This window comes from Ammospiza nelsoni, chromosome 1, assembly GCF_027579445.1.
Source record: "Ammospiza nelsoni isolate bAmmNel1 chromosome 1, bAmmNel1.pri, whole genome shotgun sequence".
Taxonomy (NCBI): Eukaryota; Metazoa; Chordata; class Aves; order Passeriformes; family Passerellidae; genus Ammospiza; species Ammospiza nelsoni.
Window position 1 is genome coordinate 65,049,030 of NC_080633.1, and position 25,323 is coordinate 65,074,352.

A 25,323-nucleotide genomic window follows, 5' to 3' on the forward strand; every position below is an offset into this window, starting at 1 on the left:
AAGGGATTATCTTACAGAGCATCACCCTGCCGAATCAACTAGGTTCTGCCTCTCATTTTTTTCCTGAACTCAAATACAAGGTGGCCAAAGATCAAAACCAGCATAAAATTCTCCCTTTCTCACTTTACATACTTACATTTTAATGCTCTGTTTAAAGAGTCAAATAAAACTGTTTGATGGACAGATTCCCAGCTATCCTCCACGCTTTTTTGCATGACCTATGGGCAAATGCTATGTGACACTTCCTGAAAGGCTGAAATAGCTCTGAATGACACTTGAGCTTCTATAGTACAACTACAGCATGAGTGTTTGGCTCCTAATGCACACTGTCACTTAACCCAAAATTTCCCCTGCCCCTGTCTCTACAACAAAAATAAGAGCATTCCCCCGCCTCAGAGGACTGATGTAAGGAACAGAACTCCCATGCTGATTTAGTGGACAACCTGGAAAGAAGGAGAAAGTCATAGAAAGTTACAGATCTCTTAACTCAGGCTAAAACTTCACATACCCAGAAAAAGACCCTGCAAACCAAAATAAGGAGTAATCAGCCTGCCCCTCTGAAACCATTTTGCTGGATAGTCATTTCACTAGTACAACTCTCTTCTCCAGGGTGCTCCCAGCAAGCGTGGGGGACACTGAATGGATTCACTGTATTCACACAACAGCTTTACAGCTGCTGAAAAAAGGCCTATTGTAGGCTTGCATTTTACTATCTCGAGTAGCATACATGAAGTTGCTGTACAGCTTCCATTACCCATCTGATCCTTACAGAAACAGGAGCAACAAATCAGGGTTTGTCAAAAGAAAGCAAATGTAACTGCAACAGAGGAAATAGTCTGGTTTTCAAAAAAAAACAGAAGTAACAATTTATATATCAGAGGATAAAACACTAAAAATTCAGTGTCGCAAAAATACTTGAAACTCATTCTGACATCCTTTTTTTGTTACAATATAATATCTGTGAGCCAAATTCAAATTTCCCCATCAGAAAGGAGCACCATGCCTGCCATACATCTATGCGCTTCCTGCAGTCATGAGATGCACATGGCTTGCACCTCCATGCATTTATAATATTTTCTCAGTAACCAAAATAGCATCAAAACCAACAGTGAACTCTTAAAACAGAATTGTTGGGTCACACTTTACAAAGACTGACTCAATAACTAGATAATCCTGGACTTTGCAAAACATGTGAGTAGATCTGACAGCCCCTTCATAGCGTCTGTGGAGTCAGGGAAAAAGGACAATCCTGAATTAGACTGGGAATTCCTCCCAGCATTCGACTACTCCACTCTCCCCCTTCTGGAGAAATGAATGCAGCTTCAAACAAATTACAGGAATATCTTGTCAGCTCCTTCACTCTTGCCGGTGCAATAAATGAGGCGGTGCTTGGCTTCTCTAGCTCCCAGCAGAGGCAGGTCTGAAGTACAAATCCTCCTTCCTCCTCCCATACACACAGCATTAACCCTGCCAGCTGCAAAGATGCCAAACTGAGCCAGGACTATCCAGCAGCCTATCTCAGCTGCAGCACACACTACTAGTAACCCCCAAGAATTAAATGATGGTTGTTCAGCACACATCTCCTCAAAACACAGCACTTCCCTCAAAAGCAACAAAATTGGACAAAAGTTACAGGATCAATTTCTCTGCCTTCTGGCTTTAGAACCATAGGAACACAACAGGTGCTGTGCTGCTCTGCACTAAAAGGCAGAAATATTTTGGTTTTTAGTGAGAGCTGAGAAAGGCACCACCCCTTGCTTGCCAGCTTGGGACTGTAAGAAACTACCAAGAGAATAGCAGTCTGATAAAATACCAGCAGTAGAAAGCCTCTTTTCCCCCAGTCTTCCTTCATTTCACAGTGGGGCCTCTTTCAAAAGGCCGCTGGAGCTGAATGGACTGAGATGATTTTCCATTCTAGGTAAACTGCACGTACGCTATGTTAGCATGACTTGACTGTGATCAAAACTGACGAAAAACCACAGCAATGGAAACAAAGACTCAAGTAAAGAGAGAAATTAAGACAAGCTACAGAGAAAGACTACTCTCTTATTTCTGGATTTGTGTAGGCTTACCTACCTCCAAGCCTGGGGGGCAGACAAGACTGCCAGCCTCCCTTGCCATCCCCAGGGCAAGCAGTTCTGGGGTGGGCCTGGGCAAAAGTAGTACTAGTGCACGTGACAGGACAGAGCCAAGGCCAGTTGAGAACAGTGGATTGCTAAAATGTGATCTCATTTTGGAATGAGCTGTGAGGGATGAAGAAATCACAGCACCAGGCTCTCTGCACACCTCTCGCCATGGGGACAGGAACTCTTCCTCCCAGATCTCACAGGAATGGACCTGCTACTCTCCCTTGCCTCTGCCAAGGGTCTGGCAGGCTCAGGCACACGTTCCTACGTGCCATTTACTCCTTTTCTTGCCTTCTGCTCATAAGCACACACACACCATGAACTCCTCTCTTTTCTTAACAGCCGAAGTGACTTTATTGCATGATTTTTGGACTAGAACTACCAGCCCACGCTCACTGCCCCCATGCCTTGATGCCACCTGTTTATCATTACAAGGTGACACAGAGCCATGCTCTCCCCCACTTACCCTGAGGCGTGTCATGTCTTTCCAAGTCATAAAGCCCCAGTCTCATCAGGTGCTGACCTCAGGCTCTCCCTGGCACCCTAAGTGCCTCCTTTATCCCAGCATGAAGGTCTGAGAGAGACAGACTGCATCACAAGTCAGTGGCTTCATCCCTTGGCAGCGACCCTGCCATATGACTGCCTGTGCTCAGAGGCACAGCCCTCCTTGGCTCACGACCTCTGAAAACAAGGAATGCCAGTGGATGCAGAGCTGAATACCCTCCACCCACTCTTTCACTGGCCAAGCTGCTCTGAACAGTAACCCTGTAAAAGTTCAACGTGTTGCCCACAAAAAGCAGCAGGCAGGCGTGCCTCTGCTGAAGAGCACATACATTCTAGAAAGAGATGTTAAGAAAATGAAATATGGTGTGATATTCAATGAGCAGATACATTCTAGTTTCTTCAAAGAAGGGCTCTAGAAAAACAACAGAAATTCCATGTGTTTTGGAACAGATGGGCCTCGTATTTTTTTCCTATTGCAGTCTGCTTTACTTACTCATCTCACCTACCTTCTAGCTATATGAGGTTGTTTTTTGGGATCTAGTTCCTTGCTGCTATATAGAAAGATCTGAACAATCAATATTCCTTATACAATCATGTATCTCCAGTGACAGAGAGTACAGGAGACATTCAGGACATTTCAAAAGAAACCTGTGATGACCTTTATTGCAGGAAACTTTGGAGGCCTTACCATAAGCTGCTTTTAGAATAGAAATTTGACTAAGCTACAACCAGCTCAGCACCACTGTGGTTTGGTCTTACTTTTTGAGAGTAGCAGGACTATGCCAGCAGCTAAGATCTTCCACGCAGAGGAAGAAATGTTGTCACCTGCCTGGATTCAGTGAGTTGGTTGGCCACAAAGATTGGTTGGTTTTTTTGTAGTCAAGCCTAGTCCTTTAATCAAGAAGAGACAGGAAACTGAGAAAGACAATGCTTTTCTGTAAGTCTACTTCCAAACTTGTCTTTTGTAAAAAAAAAAACAAAAAAAAACTTGAAACACTGTACTCCTACTTCTGTCACCTCTACTTCTTCCTTTCCTTCAGCACAAGCCATAACACGAGCATTTCAGCAAATACCAGGTCTGGCTGTATGCTCCCTGGGCTGCCAGCTGTCAGATCCAGAAAGCAGGACTGTCACATCTGCCAGACCGGCTCTCACACCTACTGTCTCAGATAACGTCATGTATTTTTCCAAGTCATGCTAGCAATAATATGACATTACACATCCCCTTCCCTGCCTCAGGACACACACCAAAAAGAGGCTGTACACCTTTAAATTAAGCATGCTCAGCCAGCGTCTTTGGATGGCTGAGAGCCTCAGCTGAGTGCAGTGTCTGTCTGAGCAGCCTCTGTGACTGAAGGTTACAAGCACTGTCCCCACATGCTCACATCAGCAGGTCAAACACCAGCCACTAGACATGAGTCATTACTGGTTAAGCATCTAATGTGCACTTGGCATTGTATAAGCTCCTTAAAGAAGATACGATCCTTTCAGTAGAAGATTTCTTCTTTTTAACTTCTCAAAACAGCCTTCCTTCTCAGAAGCCTACTCACATCAACCTTCCCCTTTCAGTAATAATTACAAAGAAAAGGGAAGAGAGAACAAAAAGAAAGAAAAATTATTAAACCTGTTTCACTAACTGGCACAACTATACACAATCACATTACTGAAATATGTCTTTCTTTCCATGCCTTCATCCCACTACATCCCTACAGGGCAAAGCTACCATCTGCTTTTGCTAGATCAGGAATGCAGTGTTTAAAGCAAGTCTCCAGGTAATCCATCCTGCCTGGGCTTTCACTTCTATTGTGGGGTGTTCCTGCAGCACATGAACAAATCCCTCTTGCCAGGAATTAACTAGAAGCATCATGTTCCCCAGAGTGAGCAGCCAGCAGCACCAGACAGCTCAAAAGCAACCAGAAAACATGCCTGGTGCAAGTCTCAGCATCCCACCACAGTTTTCACAGATAGTCTCTCCAGTTGGTCCACACTACTTTTTAATATAGGTATAATCATAAAAATCAAATATTCTGCTGTCATTCTTCATGCCACCAAATTAAAAGATATTATTATATTCCATTCTAATATTGCAACAGTGGAATACTGACAAGCAGCAAGAGCATCTTGAAGTGAACAATGTAAAGAATAGATCAAAGTAGTTTCAGCTACAATAATGAACCTAATTTCTGTAGTTTTACAATGAGCTCTTCTAGTCTTTCAATTATCTTCTCTTTGTCCTACATGAAAGTAGCAAGAAAACAGTTACAGAAGGGGAAAAGTAAAACAAACTGAAAGTGTTCTCTTCATCTTTCAGCAAAATAGTAAAGAATTATTAGATAAGGGAAAAAGTAAACCAAAGTGGATAAAAAGACCAAAAAAAGTACTACCTTTAAACCCCATGAAAGATAATACTACTACCATTAAACCCCATGAAAGATAATAAATATTAGGCATAATAATAAAAATTCAGGCATTAGTTGTAAAAATTGCCAGCAGAAAATTTTAGGCAGCAGTGTTTTTTACTATATTGTCATCTGAGCTTATATCAAATGTCCTCTGGTTTTGGTCCTCACAGTAGATCTTTTGTTCTCTTTGAAAATGTCATTAAATAGACCCTCAAAATCTTGACACTTATCATAACTAATTCAATTAATAAGACAGTCATCACATCCTTTTTCAGAGCATGAAAAGCCAAGAATTCTATGACATGATATCTAGCATTACTTTTTGCCACCCATTAAAAAGCACCTGCTGAGTCTGTGGAGGTTTTCAGGCCAGTGGCTAAAAGTCACCTGTACACAATCCCCCAGACTTGTTTCTCTTCCTCATCAGCTGTTTGTCCCTAGCAGTAGCAAGAGCATGACACACTAGAGTTTCACTGGAAGCTGCTAAGAAATACCTTGTGATAGAAACTTTCTTGAGTTTCAGGTGCAGGAAACCAACTAAACCTCACTTATTAATCTGTTCAACTTTTGTTAAACTGTTCTGGACCTGGCCGCAAATTTGTGAGCAAAAGTGACATTGACCACCATGCTGAGGACCTGGCTGAGACCAAGCGAAATGCTCTCCTAGTATTCAAATTCTTCTTGAAAGTTTCTCTCTTCCTTCACACGCCTTCCATGCAGGAGACAACTCTGAGGTCACTGCAAGCAGGAAGCCCAAGCACAGAGGAAGTGTGTGTAAAATCCACAGTCTCAACTCCACCACCACCGTCCATTTTCATGAATGAAAAAGGCAGAGTCAGTATGGGAAGCTGGGCCCTGTCACAATTGCTACCATCTTGTTTGGCCTTTTCCCTCCAAAGCAATGTGGAGTTGTGTTAGTTTCCTGCAAAGGTAATTGTTTCTATGTATTAAACCAGCCAGGGACATGGTTTCTAATATGGTTAATTTTTAACAGCACAGCTTTGGGCCTAACTCCTTGTCCTGCGTTTTCAAGAGCTGTTTGAGAAAGTTTGGGACTTTTAATAAGTGATCTCTGTGTTTAAACTGCATTCCCTGGTAACTCTATGCACAGGACAGAGAAAGTGGGCTGGGCTCTAACCTCCCAGCTCAGCTGCACAGACCAGCACCATGTTCCATCTGTCACAGAGCCCTGGTCACATCACCTTGTCCATCTGTCCCAGGCTCCATTTGAATCATACAGAATATGTGAAATGAGTGAAGGTGCTGTTAGTTTAGAGTAAGCTGAACATTTACAATCTGACATTTACCAATAAAGCACAGGTAAAGTAAAAGGATGTGGGATATTCTCCGTCATTAAAAGACCGAGCAGTCCCATACACAGTGGAGTCCATGAAGGCTGGTTCCTGTGGCTTTGCCTCCACATGACCCCATGCAAAGAAAGATGCATGCTCTGAGCAAAGCTTACCCTGAGCAATGGCTCATCCCATCACACTCTCACATTTCTGATAGGACACACCAGCCTTTCCTCCAGAAAGGTCACCCTTTTCTGTCATTGTTCTATACTCAAATCTTTGTTCCACAAAACTGCTCAGTGCTCAAGCTGCCTGTTAAATTTAGCTGGAATTGGCCAGTGGACTCCAACCTTACTGCAGAGACTCAGGGAGATACAAAGACAGTGTAACTCCAGAAGGAAAACAAACTAAAATATTCATCTTGGCCTGAAAAAAATTATGTTCAACTGGCAAGAAAGGCAAACCAATGGATCTGATGTTAAAACTCAGAACTGCAGTGCAAGTTCTGTAACAGTCATCAGTAACAAAATAAAGCATCGTCTTGCCCAGGGAGGTTTATTTTACTTAGGCTGGTTTGAAACATAGCTTTACTTGTACTTACTGTGAACTACATTCTGTTTATGAATAATATTAGGTCTATCTTCTGGGAAATTAAATTGTAATCTGTTCTCTGTTCCATTTCTTTAACACATTCAGTTTACTACTCTAACTTATTTGTGATTTACCAAATTCCAATTACAGAAAGTAGGACAACATTTTGTTCCTATGCAAGACAGGAAAAGTACCAATAACAGAGTCAAATCTGCTTCAAATGACAGAGGACAAGTAGATGTCTGGGGTTTTTGAGGAGAGGTGAGATAATGAAAGGGTTTTTCCCCTGGAGGATCAAAACAAACTATTTTCCTTTACATTATTCATAATATAAGACAGATATCGTTAGAAACAAAGCTAAGTTTATGGAACATTCACAATGTTGCATATGGCAACATGTGTCTAATTAATTTTGGTGAACAGAATTTGGAACCAGAAAAATTATTTACAGCCTTATTTGTTTTGGATATATTTACCTCTTTATGTATATGCACATGTACTAATGTGGGCTGCAGTGCAGTCTCTCCAGCATTTATTCATACCTAGGACAAAAGTGCTTTCAACCTGCATATATTTGTCATGACAAAGACAGCACTGATCAGTTTCATTTTCTGGCACCAGCCTGTGTCAATTTTAACATTATACTGTCTTTTCCAACAATTCCTTGACTTTAGACCTAGGGTTTCTCTTTGGTGTCTACAGCTAGTAACTCTACCATCACATAACTTTTCCTGTCACCGCTGTCCTGGAGAAAATGAAAGTAACCCTTCAGCCGGTCTCTGCAGGATGATCGACATTTGCAAGGAAACCAACTGTGCAATTTTCTTTCAAATAGGCTGAAACAGACAACAACCCACTTTCAGTAGCTGGTATATTACTAAAAAAAAAAAAAAATAATGATAATTACATAATTGCCTTAAAATAAGTTAAAAAACCACAAACACGCCTCCTTGTACTAGTCCCCTGGCTCTTATTTTGTGCTAAAATACATATGCCTTAACATATAGGTATATATTTAAGTGCAATCTACACTAGATTAATCAATTTAAGGCTCAAAAAAAAATTAAAGATATTTTGAAAGTCAGCAAGGACAATTATGCTCCTTTAGGCTTATGATAATCATATAAGAGGACATAAAATTTGAAGTTAGATTCTTCCCCAGAGTGGGAAACAACCCTTCATTTCATACAAGTGAGTTGCATCAAGCTCAGAAATTTGCTGTGTAGTATTTTCAGAAAGACATCTAAACTCTACAGAAATATTTCATCCACCTGTAAATGCACTACTTTCCTAGGCCTTTTCATGGTTATTACTGGGATCTTCTCTTTATTTTTAAAAACAAACTGTTCTTCATTGTGAAAGAATGAAATGCTGCCCCTGCTCTCCCAAGTTCCAGTGAGTGTAATTGTCACCAAGCACTGACACATTTGTACTAGAGAAAAATGTTTCATTAAAAAAAAATCCTTCACTCTTACTGCAGTATTTTTTCAGGAGTGCTTTCCACATATGTTAAAATGTTACTTAAATTAGCATCTGCTATTTAAAATCTGTGCCTTTGAAAAATAACAGCAGCTGATCAACACACAAAACCATGATATTCTCATTTTTTGCATCTTTTTGGAGCACTGGAGATTGGTATGCATAAACAAACAGAAATGGAATCCCTCCACCTCCCATCGACATTATGAGCCACAGAAGTGGGAAAAGACATGATTTGGGGTTTTTCCTACATCAAAAGATTTTGAAGCACACTCTCCAGAATAAGCCAAGGAAGGTCTTTCAGGTCCCAAAGCATTTATATGCTTAACTTTAGGGGCTCTGGAAGTGAGCAGAACTACTCAGATTTACAAGTTAAACACCCACTCAGCCAGAACTGTAATCCAAGCCAGTCAGCAATACCACTGTTAACTGTCTGGAGGAGCTGAATTTCTTCCCTCTGTCCCACAGCTTTCCCTTTCTTTTTATTTCCAGAAGCAAGATGAAAGATAAAAGGGCCTTCTGCTATTTGTACTAATCACCTATTAGTCACAGGAGCCTGAAAGGCAAACTGACACATCCACTCATTTTTACTGTTTCCAGTATTTACAGTATTATTTCTCCAGGACTGTGAAGCAGCTGCCAGTGATTACTAGAATTTGGCATGTAGAAGCTCATGTATATGAAAAAAACACGATCAAACAATACGCAGCTCATTAAAGAAAGTTTGTAACTCTGTTCCCTGCCCTAATACTTTGTTTTTATCTCCTGGAAATATTTACCATACCACCTGATTAGGATGAACTGCTTATGTATTTTGAAAATACAAATTATGCCATCAGTCATTCATGGTATGACAGCAAACGTGCAATTATACAGCTCGGCAAGCTCCCGCAGTGCACCAAGGCAGGCACAGCCCTACTCAGCACAACCAACCCAACCTTTACTGATCTCAAACCAAAACTTGGGCAATCAAAGAGCCCACACTCTGAAGAACAAAGCTTGGACTGGCACAAACACATTCACCAGAGTGATCAGAGCCATGTCTTTCCAGTCTGCATCTGCAGGCAAGGTGAGAGGGAAGCACTTGCACACTTTCCTAGATGTGTAACAAATCTACTTTAAGATTCATTTCCCAGAGTTGGACTTCTGTGCCAAGAAGTTAAGGGACCTCAATCCCACGTCAAAACCCACTGTCATTCTTTCTTCTCTCTCCTCTCCAATTTTCTTTTGTGCTTTTATGGTCCTCTATGTGAGGATTCAGTCCTTCACATACATGCAGAACTGTACATCCAGGGTGTCACCTTTGGCTTGCAGGAGTAGGATCCAACTCTCTTCGACTGTGACAGCTCAACAGAATGTGCCCTATGACCACCAGGACTGACAGGGTTGGGGTTAGGAAGGGTTAGGTTAAGAACCTAGGGAAATCTACCCGTCAGCTTTTACTTTGGTCCTCCTTTCTACCTCTCCTATCAGACTTAAAAGCCCCTCCCTACACAAAACTGGCAATAATATTTGCAGTGAGCTAGAAGGCAGAAAAGTAAGAAATTATAGTGTAAGTATAAAATTCATGCTGTTGTATTTATTTCCAATTTCGTGTCTCTATCACAGCACAATTAAAACTCTCCAACAATAAAAAGCTAGTTTCCTCTCTGTTGATGTGATACACTATCTTGACTCACACAATACGGGATTCACCCAAGGCTGCAACTCATTCAGAAAGCTAGCACAAATGCCATTTCCTATTTAAAATCCAAATGAGGTTTGAAAAGATCAGCCTACATCTACATAAACCTCTTCCTTACTCCTTCAGAGCGGAGAACATCATCTGAGCAAGACTTTCCACCCTCAGAAGTTCCAGCCAGTGGTCAGTTTGACTGGCATGACACAGGTAGCTGCAGAGGGCTGCTCTCTGCAGCTCCTCGTGATGCAGAAAGGAAGAAGTGATTGGTCTCGCACAGATCTGCACGGCACCAGAGATCTATTTATACAGCTCTAGCAGGCTGAAACTCTGCACAGAAACTGCAGCCATCTCTTCAGCTTGAAAGCTGAAGAGGGGTGGATGTCTCTAATTCTGATTCCCATGGTGTTCCCTGCAAAAATGACAATCATTTTAATTTTGCGTGGGGTAGAGCTGCTGGCATGTTTCGCACGTCTTTCCCTACCCCAGCTTCAAGATTCTTACACCTCAAGGATTATCAGCTTTGTCACTGGGTATTAGATTCCATATCTGGGATTTGTAATATGGCCACCCTAATCAAATTGAGGGTAACACTTCCCCACTAAGTGCAGTAGGCACTGTAGGTTTGTTTTTTTTTAGCATATGACAATAATAAAACAAGTTTAAAAAGATAATTTAGAGTCATACTATACCCAACTGTCATTTGTAAGACTTTACTGTATCATTAGTCAGAGCTTCTGGTGACAATATAACCCACAAGGCTGAAACTTGAGTGGTTTATACATGTCATCAAAGCCTTAAAAGATAAAAATGCCACCTGAGAAAGTGGGAGTATTTAATTTTTTATAATACTTTTGTACTAGTATAAAGCATTCACTTAATTTAAATCAGTGACTTCTTTTCTTAAGGTATTTGTATCTGTTTGATCTTTTACAAATATCTAATTCTTTTTTTAAGATCTAATAGTGCTAAGTACTTTGAAGACAATTTGCCAGGGTTTTATTAATTAGAATTCCTACAAACCTTTGGGGGTTGGGTTTGGTGAGGTTTTTTTGGGGGAGGATAGTGTGTTAGATTTTGTTGTTTGTTTCTTTGTTTGTTTTGCTGGGTTTCTTTTCCTCCCCTCCAAACCAGGGCAGAGCATTGCAAATGCAAAATTCCAGTCACCTCCCCCAGATACCAAATTGTTTCAATGAAGTGGCAGATTTTTGGTAACAGCTGTATGGTGTAGTGGCTTCTACTAGGTCTGTACAAACACATGTCCACAGGCTAGAAAACAAAACCAGACAAATTCTCAGCTAATGTAGAAAGGCTCCAATGAAAACTAGCTGTGAAGGAATGCTGTGACTCAAACTCATCACAGCCATAGTTATTGACATTACAACAAATTACACAGTACTGATTATTACATATCAGAACTTCATTACTGACTTTCCTAGTACTGAAAATGCTCATAAAAAATGAAATGTTATAAGAACATTAAAACATTTTTTTTAAAGTCATTGAAATTAAATATGGTCAAATCAGTTAATTTTATCACAGTTTTCCATTAGCTCATGTTGTTCCACTGCAGTTTCAATGTATTCATGGACACAGGCACATGCATGCACACATACACACACACAGTTTGGGGAAGTGAAGGAAAAGGAAGAAAATCAGTTTTATGAACAACCAAAGAAGTAGAAATTAAAGAACAGACTCAGCAGATCAATGAAGCACATGATTAATTCCCATTATCTTCAGGAGAGCTTGACTACAGTTAAAGTGCTTTGATGAACGAGGGTCCCCAAAACACAGTGCTCCTCAACCTGGTTATCTGAGCATGGCTTTATGTGAAACAAAACACTTGAAAGCAACTAAAGGTATGGAAATGCTCAGGTTTAGCAAATGAAAGCCTTGTAGGAAATTCTCCTAGTTAGGAAAAAACCCAAAGTGGCTTCCTAAATTTTCATCACCTCTAGCAGCTTTTGAATAATGCAACGGTCTTTCTGGCAGCTCCATAAAACCATATGTAATCTGCACAAGAAGTTCTACAATGTCTCAGCACTTCCTGGGGACTCAGAGCAGTAGGGTACCCTTGCAACGCAAGCAGAGATTAATCATTTTCTAATGCACAGTAATAAATAATGTATCCCCCATAGTACATAAATTAAAGCTGTAATTTCATCCCAGTTCTGTGATGACACCAGAAGCCCAAGATGGAATTTCAGCCTCGCTATGACCAGTCAGGATACACAATATTCCTAAAATTATGATCTGTGAGTTTATAATGAACTGAGGAGTTCTGAAGGCATTACCAAAAAAAAGAAGGATATGTAATTACAAGCAGAAAATAAAATTATTAAGTCAGATATTGTTTGCAGAACTTGCTAAAATAAGCAGTAAATCTCATCCCTCAAAAGCCCACTCAGCATGTTTGCAGCAAGTCAAGCAAAGATCACTGCTACTATCAAAAAACTGAAAGTTGTTCTAGCACCACAGGGCAATGCCTCCACCACAGCAAACAGTAAGAACTACATGCTGAAGTTCAGGTTTTATGTAACAGAGTCCTTAAAATGTTGAAAATATGTCCTGCTACAACCATACACAGCATTTCACTCAGAAGTCAAACGGGTATTGTACAGGTGCACAAGAGGCATAAAATATCAGGATAAAGTCACAGTATATCTCAAATCCATATTCCTATTGGACAAGGAAGCTGCTGAGCAAAACAAAATACTCATGATGAGAAGTTTTATCCTTCTGATGCAAATATACATATATATGTACACATACACACACAGTTTATGCAGTGTAAAGAATCTCAACAATTTTCATATTCTCCTCTCTCTGCAGGAGAAATTTAATATTTCTCCTGCAGATAATTTCAAGAAATCTTATGAAGATTCAAAAGACATTTTACAAGTCTAACAACAGGCATTTTAATGCAAATAAGGTTTGAAGTATGAAGACCAAGAGCCAAAATAATCATCTATATAGAGTTTACTGTTATAGTCACCCTGACTTTTGCTACCAATTCCCATGATTTTTAGCAAATCCCACAAGATTTTAAGGATGTCTGGAGCCAGCTTTCTTTCAGAGATAAGAAGAAAATAACTTTCTGACCGTCTTACACAAACAAGGCATGAAATTTCACAGGATCATTCACGGCCTGGAGTGGTTCCACATTCTGAACTTCTTTGCATGGTATTATTCACAGATTTATCTTATCCCCCCCCTCCCTCCCACCACATTCTTCATAATGTGAGACTCATAAATCATGCTCACTGTCTCTTCTTGCTCTCTCTCCCCACCCCACTTCACTTAGGTTTGTAGCTTAGAGAGCTGTAAAAAAAAAAGTAAGGAGGGGAAATGTGAAGATTATGAAAAAAATGTCAAATGAATTGGTGCAGAAAAATTATTTTTAAAAGCTGAAAATATATAAGCTTAGAGTAACAGTTTTTTAATATCTGATACTTCCCCACAAGTCACTGCATTATTTGTTCCTTCCAACTCTTCCTCTTCCCATTTCTATAATGGTAAAGTGTTGAAACCAGAATACCTGAACTTATATTTTCTGTACTCACATTTCAGCACCTTAACAGCAATGTTCTCATATTCAAGGAGCCACTCACCCAGAGAGGCCTACTAATTTTTCTGTTCTCTTTTGATCTCTCTGATAACCAGCAAAATTTTAAATCTGCATACAAATATTTACATGCCTACATCTGCATTTAAGGACACATTTTCCACAGACCTATTTTCTCCCTTTTTGCCTTCCCTGACTATTCACACAAACAAAAAAAAGTACCAAAAATCATGAGAAAAGGACAAGGAAAGCAAGACAATTGTCTAAAGCTCCTTGCCTCCATGCTTTCTCCACAAGCAGCATATCATCACCTCTAAATAGCAACCTGAAACCTACTCAAGAGACTTACGTAAGTCATGAGTCAAGAACTAAAGCGGTGAGTGTCAAAACATTCAAAGACACAGTACCCTCTGCTCCTAGTAGTAAAGGAGTAACTGCTGAGAATATGCAAAGATTATCATTGCAGGGGAGAAAAATAGCAGTAAAAACTTGTCAGAGACCGACAGAATCACAGAATGGTTTGGGTTGGAAGGGACATTTAAGGAGCTATTCCAAACCCTCTGTTGCCACATGCAGAGACATCTTCCCTGGATTATGCTGCTGAAAGCCGACCATTCAAAAATCAGCCACACAAACTGAGCTACAGGCTTCAGCAACAGTAGTACACTGCTAGAAACCCTCTGACCTGGTGTGATCTTGGAGGCTTATTATGTCACAAGGAACAATATAAGCTCCCACAAAAGTGATAACATATGCCCAAAGCATGCCTCTACCTGCCTTTTACTGGGGACTCAGAGAGAGAGACAGTTTTCTGTGGAATCTCTTAGACAATAGGTTATGTTGCTCATGAGATATTGTTCACAGGGAATGGCAATCCAACACTGGGACTAAAAGGTGACCCTGTAAATAAATGTCAGCTGCAAAATCAAATACCTCTCCTCAACAAACACTGCTATATTGACAGTGTAAACAAAATACAGAGAACAGAAATAATTCCCCAATGAAAAAGAAAGAAGGAAAAAAACCTAGAGGGAATGTGGGAGGGAAGGGCATATGGCAAACTGAGGTCACTATAACTCCAACCAATGCAGGCTCTTCCCATTCTCATCACCATACCCCATCTGTGCCTAAGTATAAATGGAAGGGTTACCTATCAAGTTCTCTTTCTTCATGCAAATATCATTTTCACTTCATGTATTCTGAGGACTATATAACTTATCAATTCAGAAATTATTCTAAAATTATGCTTATATAATACATACCATATTAATTTACATTCTTACCACACTAGTCATACAAACACATACAATAACTGTTGCTCAGAATGCTTTTCTCCTATCTGGGAATTATCTTACACTTGCAGTCTAAATTTAAAGGCATGTGTAAAAAAAAATCTGTAAAATCTGAGCACTAGACTATTAATTGGTCTTCTTTCCCTCATTGTTAGATTAACACACAACACAAGACACATGGCCGAGGACTCAGAAGCAGTGAAAACTTCAATGCTTGCAACCCAGGGAGAGAAGCAGGACTGCAGAACTGTGTAATTACAAGAAGAAAGAAGAAGTACAATTGAGAGAGTCCCTCTGTCTGACACAGCACATCTCAGAAGAAAGACCAACACCTGTCACAATTAACTGTGTGGTGGGGACTTCCCTACTGACACCATACCCAGAGATGTGGATTTTTCATCACACAGAATTTCAAGTTGCCTCCTGGAAAAAGAAAGGAGAAGGAGCATTGAAGGGTTTTTTCACAATGTTTTAAAATTATGTAACTCCACTAACTGAAGAAGACTCATTACCATTAACTTACTGCATTGTTGCAATACAGGCATTAAGAATCCAAAACCAGAAGCTCTTGCTGCTTATCCAAGTATTGGTGCTGATTTGTTCCTGACAAAATATAGGACAAATGAACATACTGCTAATGCATACTGTGTTAATTATTCTGCAGTGCCATATAGTAACCCTGATGGAAGTTCAAAGGAGTTGTGACAGATCTGGATGGAAACAGTAGTATATATATAGTTTAAATTTGCATTCAGTCATTTGCAGCTATAACATGGGAGAATTGAGCTGTGAGGCTGCACTGCTGCCTAAATGATCTCACATTATGCTACCAGATTAAATATTCCTGTGAGATAAAACACTGTAGAGGGCTGAAGTTCAGAAAATCTATTTCAATCCTGTTTTGTAAACCTCAGTACAGCTCCAACTCTCTGTTATTGATACCAATTCAATGGACCACATTTACATTGCAAATCCACACCTTAAAAAGTCAACCAGTTAGTGCACAACATTGAGAGCAATGGAGGGCCTGCAGATACTTACAGAAACATGTTGCCACAACAAAGCTTTAATTTAGAGGAAAAAATACTGGCCTCTGGATTTGTAAGAACCACCCAGAGATAGGAACTGGGAGTACACAAATAAGCAGAAACAATTCTATGAGCCTACACAAAGCAATTTCCAAAACTCATCCTCCCACATCTTTACCAAAAAGCAGCCGAGTGAGCTGAGCAGCAGCAAGTTGCTGGCTGGGACCCCTACAGAGCCCTGAAACTGGGCAAAACCCTGCTCTCTGCTCTGCCCAGCTACCCAGGACATCAATGCCCAGCCTACAGCCCATGGGGGACAACACTGACCCACATAATGCCCAATCCAGCTCATCACTCACTCACCCATGGACCCTCTGGCATCTTCTGCCCCTGGAAAAACACAGCAGATGCTGCCTCACCCCAGGGCACTTTTGGCTCCCACAAGCCCACAGCAAGTTGTGGGTTGAAGTACAAGAGGGGTTTGAGGCTAAGCCTCTCTGAACACAGCAGATCTCACAGCAAACTCCACCTGTCAGGGAAAACCCAGGGTCAAACCACTGCAGCCCACACTCGCTGAGCTGGCCCAATGTACTCCTGAACACAAACACAACTAAACGTATCAATGGTACATATAAAGCTTCCTCAGTAAAAGCAGATCTGCATGCATTTACAACATACAGCCTTATGTTTTGATGCTGAAGTTTTGTTACCTCCCCCACGCTCCCTGAAATAAATATATTTTAAAAATTTCCGTTGGCTTCTTTCAATCATTAATCACATTATACTAATAAATATTCTGACAGTGACATTGTTTAAACAACCTCTTCTCCACCCAAAATCCACTGGCAAAATCCACATGTAAGCTGACCATCACATAACCCTGCTTTCGAATGCTAATTGAAATCCACTTCCCCCAGCCAGCACAGTAAAGAGCTACTCCTTGAGAGAGGGAGTGCAGAAAAGAAATGAGAGAGGGGCCTTTGAGAGGAAATAAAAATAGGATCCCTTGATCCCACCATGACATGGCCCAGACATTCTCCCTGTGGGGGAAGACAATGTTTCTTACAGCAGTAAGAGTTTTTATAACATTTTCTTCTCTTTTTTTTTTCCCCTGTGCAACTTTGCTTCCTGAAGAATGCTTTATATAAAAGACATGACATTTGGCAACCCAGCTCTGCTGCTTTGAGAAATTCTTTGGCAAGCACCCTACGTGCTGACTGTATTAAGCACATCAGTTTCTTTATTTATTTATTTAGGCAGAAGTCAGAAAGGGGCAAGCCATACAATTAATGCACAGCACAGTATCACTTCATCCAGAAAAAAAGGGAGAGGAGTTGGTAAAGGAGGAGCTGGAGTTTCTCCTTTTGAGAAACCTCATCACAAAAATGGTTCTCCAACCTACAAGTGTTGTTGCTGTTCTGGAGCATACCAGTGATTCTCAGATCTCAAGGCATTTAGGGAACATCAATTAATTAATTAATTAAGACTGGATTCCACATCAAAGGCAGGTATCATTACACATCTATTTTGCACATGGGTAAAATGAGCCGCAAAGTGAACCTAAGCCTGTCCCGAGGCAGGAAGCACTGCCTTGCTCCTGCTGAGGGAAAGCTGCCTGCTGTATCCAGCAGGAGGGCTCAGCACTGGCCACCTGCAGACCCATGCTTCCCTCCTCACACCATGAGGGAAAACAGAAAATAGAGATATTTCTACGTGCCACCATCTTCCTAAGGGTGCAGCCTGTGTCTGTGAGGCACAAGAAGCCCTGTCCATAAGCACTGATTTCCTTTGCTCCACATTGTGTACTCATGATGTACCTCAGCACCGTTAGCAGCACGTCAGGGACAGCACCGTGTGTATATATAACCATGGGCTGGAAAATGGGCTGGGAAAAGCAAAGTCTCTGACGGTCAAGGACTCCAATGAGCAATGCCTATCTCCTAGTCAGATGCCACATGCTGAGCAGGAGGGCCCTACATTCGTTGCTTGGAGGTATGGACTGTATTAGTTAGGCTTACAAGAGAACAAGATTCTTCTCAGAAACAATAGAATATTTTTGCTTGTGATCACCATTAGCTCTATTTATTTACACCAGAAAGCAAGAAAGCTTGGCAGCACACTGCCAGGGACACCCAGCAACAGCAAATTCACAAAATCATGACGTTTTCAAGCTAAACAGGAAGGAGAGATGGGAACTGGAGATGACATGACACACCTGCGCAGAGACAAGCTGGCCATTCCACAAGCTTGGAAAGGTACATCTCCTGCACTTACCACAGTATGTATTTTCAAGCTAAACTGTTAGCAGCAAATGCCCCAGCCTATCCAAGGCATTGTTTAGCCCACACACCAGAAGAAATGTTGGAACATAGTCTGGTGCCTTCCACAGGAAGGAGCTACCAAGTCTAACTCTGCAGATTGGGTACCAATAGGACTTTTCTCCATCTCAGAGGGCTGAAATAGGACTAGAGAGTCTGCTTGATCAGGTGGTGCTGCTTCAAAGGCTATGTCCATGGGCACAGGTAAATCACTTAGCCTTTGCAATAGTTTTAGGCAGCTCAGTCTAAAACAAGTGTTAGCTATTTAACACTGAAAAGAGTTTTCTACACACTAGTCTAAAAGAGACAGATGTGTGTTCTCATCTGTTGCATGCACCCTGATGTAAAAAAGAAGTCTAACTTTGTTCCTAGAAAAGAAAATCTGGCACAGCAATCTAAACCTGCCTGGTGTTTGCTAGAAGAATATGAGGACAACTGTTTTTCTTTTAAATAAAAAGTCTCGCATTACACTCCCTTCCTGTTCTAAAACTTCTTCCAAGAATTTCTCTCCTTCATTTCTAGGCCAAGTTTTATGATATCCAAGTAGTTATCACAACAGCACTATAAAAGCACAACTTTTCAAGGTTTATTCAGGGCAAACAGACCTCAACCAGACTGCCAGTTTTGGCAGAAGTTTGGCATGACCAAGGACTCAGTACATTAAGATACAGAATTCAGCATCAGTTAAACTGTACAGCAACCTCTGCCAATCATCTGTCCTCAGTGAAACATCCACCAGGCTCTCCTTTGAAAAAGATTCAGGGATTTCAGCACTGAAAAGGGCCAAATGCACACAAATCTATCCACAAAGAAATCACTTGTGAAATTCCCCTCAACTGAAGCAAGGAAATACCAAGCCTTCAGTAGCACTCCTCAGTCACTCTCTTGAGCCTGGGAACAATGCACTAGCACTTTAAGTGGGGATTTCAAGCTTGGTGAAACAAGTTACTGATGCCCACACAGGATGCACACCTTGGTCTTCAAGCTGGCTCTGAAAGTATAGGCCAAAAGCGAGTGAGGGAAACCTCAGCACAAGTGGTTTCAAGCTATGATCTCATTAGCTCAACATACAGGCTTGAAAGTGCACACAAAATTTGAAGTCAAGTGGTTTTGGATCTGTGTGCATATACTACATGTCAAAACACAAAGATGCCCATATTGTCCCGATGCAAAATTTCACACCAAAAACATTAATATACACAGATGTGTTTAAACAGAGGAAACAAAAATATTCTCCACCAAACATATCTGTGACGGCAACATAGAGGAGCTGTCATATTTTAGCACAGACTGGCAACCTCACTAGCTTGAGGTGCACAGTACAGAGATGCTATCAAAGACAAAATGACATAGCTTAAAACTTATGTACAATTATTTTACTTGAGGGGAAGGAAAAGGTTATGACAGAGAGAAAAGACTTGGGAGGTACAGGGTGGGAAAAGGACACAACACACGAGAGAGGGACAAGACTGGGTTGTTTTTAGTTTAACACTTGCCAAGTGAAAAAGCAAACATGAGTCATAGTAAAGGTAACTCAAAGTGTGATGTGACTGCGATGGAGAGCTGAGCAGACCACACTGCATGAGTCAGCAGCACAGATAAAAAGGGTGATAAGAAGCAGCAGATGGGACATGTCTTTACTAAAACAACCCCGCAGGACACAGGCCTTCTTTGCTCTAATGAAACAGTCGTGCCAAGCTGCCACACGCTGGCTGGTATGCTTGCAATCCTGTGAATCAAAGAATGCCACGCATGGTTTGAAAAGCAGCAGGCAAACAGCTGCCGACGGATCCACACGCAAAAAACAGCCCAGAAAGCAAAGCAACAGCACCGCCCCAACACTCCCACACCCTGACGAGCGCCTGGGACACCACCCTCCAAACCACTCAGGCACTGGGGTGGGGAGGAAGAGAGCAGGGGAAGGAAGCTGTCGCTGGGATCATGGCATTCAACCTGGCCGTCAGCCAGCTTTTCCCTTCCTGCTAGTCAGACTTGGCTTTCCTGGTGAGTGCCGAGGGCAGGCGGCTGCAGGATCCCCCCCGGACCCCTCTGGCTCCCCTGCAAGCACCAGCAGAGCCAGGAGGCAGCTGCAGCTGGACACTCCTACGTGTCTAAAGAAGCCCAAAGGGAAGCTGGGGCTACTTGCGGAGCTACACTCCAGTGGACCTGCAGCTCAGGTGGCCTTGCTAAACTCAGGTTTAAAGCTCCATCTTTTTTTTCAGGGCTGTGTGGCCTGTTTTGCTGCAAGAGCAGAACATTCAGCCCCATGTTCTTGGGCAGCAGAAGCCATACAGTCATATGCAAGGCCACATTACCTGCAAAATGCAAATGCTGCCCTGGCCACATAAACAACCTGCAGTGGTGGTTCCTCACTGTCAGGATCCTTCCACTTCTGAACCTGGTCAGGAAAGATGAAGGTCCTCTGTCACAAGCTCAAATGAAGATAGAGACGTAAGGCAAAGCTCAATTCCCCTTTCATCTCACTTCTTGGATGAGGTAAAATTATACCCTGCCTGTAAGGGGTAAGATGGAAAGTAAAATGCTCTATTTTTAGACACAAGATCCTGCTTCATCAGGTTCATCTAATTTCTAAGAAACAAACTTTGACAAAGGTCTGCAGCTGAAGGGGATGAAAAATGACTTGTTTAATTTTCTTTTAGTGCAGCTCATAGCACGACTAGCATAAATCTAAGGAAATCTGCTTTAGCCACATAGACACACCAGCTGTTTTATTTGGGATAGTCCCTATATTTTAGCAATATATATAGAAAGAGAGATAGAGTTTGTTTTCTCCAGTCTGTCCTGCCAAAATAAGCATGTTACGCCCAAGCATTTCAGTGGAGCTAGAAGGTGTGTCTATTCCCCCTGCTCTAAACATCCTTATTTATAGATTTCAAAATTTGACAGGTATGCTGAGGAAGAGCAGTTGCTGAGCCTAACACACTCTGCACAGCAACAGATCTGTTGTAACAGATTACAGGCAGAGAGAGAGACAGGAAAGTGTTGTACTTTCCTTCTTTACACAAGTCCTTGCTTTCAAATGCAGCTTTTTTGGAGATAACGACAGCAAGGGCTTGTCTAAAATAAAGCTGGACTGAGAGCCAAGGCTCATTGCAGCCCCACAGACAGCAGAGCTTGGCTCTGCACTTTGGTCATGCACTTTTCTAACCCAAGTGTGTATATTCCAAGAAGTAGGTAGAGGAACTGCTCCCCTACAGTCATCAGGAACATTAGTGAAGGGGGAGGCTGGTCAGCCTGCTTGAAAAACAGTAAAGTTAGTTTTCATTTCCTGTCAGTTTAAATCTTATCTTAGAGGCTTCATTAGCTGATATTTTCTGGCCAGCATGCAGTGGAACAGTGGAACTCCTTTTGTTACTCACTCACAGAAGGTCCCCATCAGCTACCTGCAGTTAAGTGTCAGTGCTCCTGGAATCCACCCTGCCCTGTCCACCATTCGCAGGCTGTAGCAGCCAGTGAATCAGTCTGCAACCACAAATTGCCATGTGGCCTTCCCCTTGTAAGTCTACAAACAAACATACTCCTCATTATAGCATCCACTAGCAAGCTGTTAAAAAAAAAAAAAAAAAAAAAAAAAAAAAAAACAACCAAAAGAAACCCTAACACCAAAACAACAACTAAACAAACACAAAGAACCCCAAAAGATAAATGCACAGGATTCATGGAAGCTGATACACAATTTTCCCCCAGACTAATCTTTCCATTACCCTTGAATGGTTTTGGCCATGCAAGAAACACCCTCATGCTCATTTTACTACTGGGTTTCACACTTACTGATTTTCCTTGAACTCATGATGCAAGTGCCTCTATTTCTTCTGCAGATGATTCCTGAAATTGCTGTGCAATTTGCATGTGGACATACAGTGTCAACTGACCTGAACACAATTAGTGACAAACTGTGATCAGAGCTCAGATGCAGACTCAGTGAGGACTCCCTTGACCTCAGCCTGGAGACAGTGCTGCACTTACATAAATCCCACCACAGGGCTCTCAGGCCACCAGCGCAGAAACTGCTTAACAGTGACAAAGGGATGACAAACCATGACTGATAGTTCTGCAAAAAGGTTCCTCATCTCCCAGCCACAGCCCCTGCCAGTACAGACACTTCTGAGCATCACCTTTCAAAAGGACCCATCAGATGCACTCATCCCTCTAAGCTGAGCTCCAAGACACAGTTAGGCAAGGGTGGCACCCTGCATCAGAGGCAGCTGAGGATGGGCATCAAGCTAGGAGAGGAGAAGGGAGAGGTACAGGTGAGGGAGCACAAAGCTTATGATGCTAAGAGTTAACCAGCACTGTACATGGAAGGAGCAGCAACTTCTTCCCACGCCTGAACTCTGACCAGGAGCAATGCTGGGAAGACTGTGCAGCCAAAGTCTTGGCCAAGGGCGGTGGAAGAGGGGCAATCACCCCATACTCCAGTCATGCCCATCTCTGAAGATTTATCTCAGCACCACATCATTGATTCCTTCCCCAGTTTCCAAGAACTGGCTTTTCTATATACATTAGAAAAAGAAAATTCGTTTTTCCAGTATCTTTCTTTCCAGCTCATGTTTGCAAAGCTCTCCAAGAAGAAAACTGCAAGACTCCACAAGTGATCAGTGTTATCACATTTGATTCTTGAGCTTGCTGCCACCCATGGGACCAACAGCCATCACTGCCTTTTCCTGGAAGAGATTATGTAGTATATCAGAAAACAAAATTACTAGCTTTATTCCTAAAATCTCTCAACAGTCTTCAGTCTCAGTTCCTCATTTACAGCTGGATGAATCCGAAAGAGAGAGTCACTTTTGCAAGATCCAAGAATGTGACTGGGAACACAACAGCAAAGCCTCAAGCTCTGTTCCTCTCCTAAGTCTGCTACACAACCCTCTTCTCCCCCTCTGGGCACAGTGGAGACACGTCACCACCTTCTGCATACAGGTTAATTAATGTATATAAGTGATTTCTTTCTTATGCACTTATGTATGTAAATTAAGACATATTCTAAACTAGGTTATGACAATGTATATTACATTCAAATGTGGCATCTGTTGAAACTGTTCAAATTCAGGGTTGTTGTTTGATCAACATTTAGAGAAGGTTGTTTCCTGCTGAAGTCACAAAGAAAATCAAACCTCAAGACTGCTATCAGTTAATGACTGCACTTCTTAAACCAGGCCTGCCAGACAGCTTGCAGCAGGAGAATCTTCTGCCAGACCGAAGAGGGTTTCTGTCATGTCAGTGCATTTAGCAGGCTGAGTTATATAGCTGGTTCAAACAAAAGAAAGAAACTAAAAAGTTGTAGATGGAAGGAAATAGGAGTTAAAACAATTTCTTAACAGAAGCGATATGCAAGAGTTCAAGATGATTCCCAAAATTCTTATCTAAGATACTGTGACAAAAAAAAAAAATAATTAACAGTTCCTTTTAAAAATGACTTAATTTTAACACAAAACAAGCTGATTTTTTTTTTTCCTCTTCTCCCCTCCTATTTTTCGGCTCCTATTTTAGGGAAGCATTTAGTTGCATGACAGAAATGTTTCAGAATCTCCTTTTTGGGCATTTTTGCTGAAAATTTATTTTAATGTGAATATAGCCTGATACAAGTCACATGAAAAAATCTAATCTAGTCAACAGTGAACAGAAAGCACACCATTGATTTAAAAAAAATAGAAAAATTAAAGGCTCACAGAAATCTATGTTGGAGCAGACTAGTGGTAGAACATCTGTAGAAATACAATGTAGTACAAGTTTAAAAAAAGATATATGAAATTATTTCAAGTACTGAATGCATTCTCTTCTTTAAGGGCTATAACTAAAAAGAGTAAATGCAAAGCAAGATTTAGAAGCTGGTGATTTCTGTAAAGTTCATCTGATTGCTGATTTTAGTCACAATTTAAATCAGCAGTTTAAATCCCCCAAAGAAACTCCATAGCAAAAGCAGTACTGATTTATTTCTTATGCGATGGGACACTCAGGATCATGAGGAATATTAGTTTTGTGAGGCAAAGCAGATACACTGGGACAGAGAAATGTGCACACTGCTATTCCATATTTTAAAAGGCAAGAGACTAAAATATATGCACATATGTGCACGTGTGAATACGTGTCCTCATTTTGTTATCACACTCGATCAGGACACAGACCTGCATAGCAGCAGACTAGGAAGAGGAAGCTCTTGCAAAGAGGTAATGAGCAGCAATTCTTGGGTGCTCAGGGCAACTTTCCCAGGTGCAGGAGCACCAGGAGTGGCTCAGCAGCAGGTCCCTTGGTGTAGGCACAGCACTGTGAGGCCAGAGCTGCAGGGCCAGGGACAGGAACACACAGTGATATCTGACTGCCCAGAGTTAGTGTGGATACTGCCAGGATTCTGATAAGCCTTGCTAAATCCATGCCAGGCACATGGTGACTCTGCACCGTCCTCTGCCACTGCTCCTAGGCCCAGGATGAGGGTGACAGAACATCCTTCAGGATTGTCACACCAGAGGCTGCACTGAGCAGGACACAAGGAGCCTGGCTGCCCTCGCATGGAGGCAAACTGGCCCTCCCAACTCAGGAAACTCTCCTAAGGGTGTCCTGTAGCAACTCCATCGCCCAGCTCATTCTCATGCATCATAGCAACACGAGACCTCCTCTTCCCTGTCATGCACAGTGACAAGAACTGTGTTTCAAAAAGAAAAGTACACTTTGGTCCTATAGCAGAAATGGAGTTGAAAGACTTCAGGGGACCTGCAGGAACTTTCAAAGTCATAGAAGGGATCCTCCAGTGAAGAAAAAAGGGAGGAAAGTATCCATCGGGACACCACAAGGCATTTCTCGAGGCACTTAATGTAACAAGACAATGGAGAGTAAATCGTGTATAGATAGCAATGAGGTAACTAAAGCTTAGTTCTTCTCAGTCCCTCCCTACTCCACATAAAAGAAGCATAAAAGTGCACAGACATCAAGATTGAAAACACAACATCTTGCTCCAGTTCAGCTCCTGTGCCTCATAAAGTACTGCTGGTTTTACCATGGTCGTGCTACGTACAATCAATAACAGGTA

General features: G+C 41.6%; 1 protein-coding gene across 10 annotated transcripts in view; it reads right to left on the reverse strand.

Annotated features, from left to right (window-relative positions):
* ATXN1 (ataxin 1) overlaps positions 1 to 25,323 on the reverse strand; it is a 215,453-nt gene that overhangs the window by 156,419 nt on the left and 33,711 nt on the right. The gene's annotated exons all lie outside the window — the stretch shown is intronic.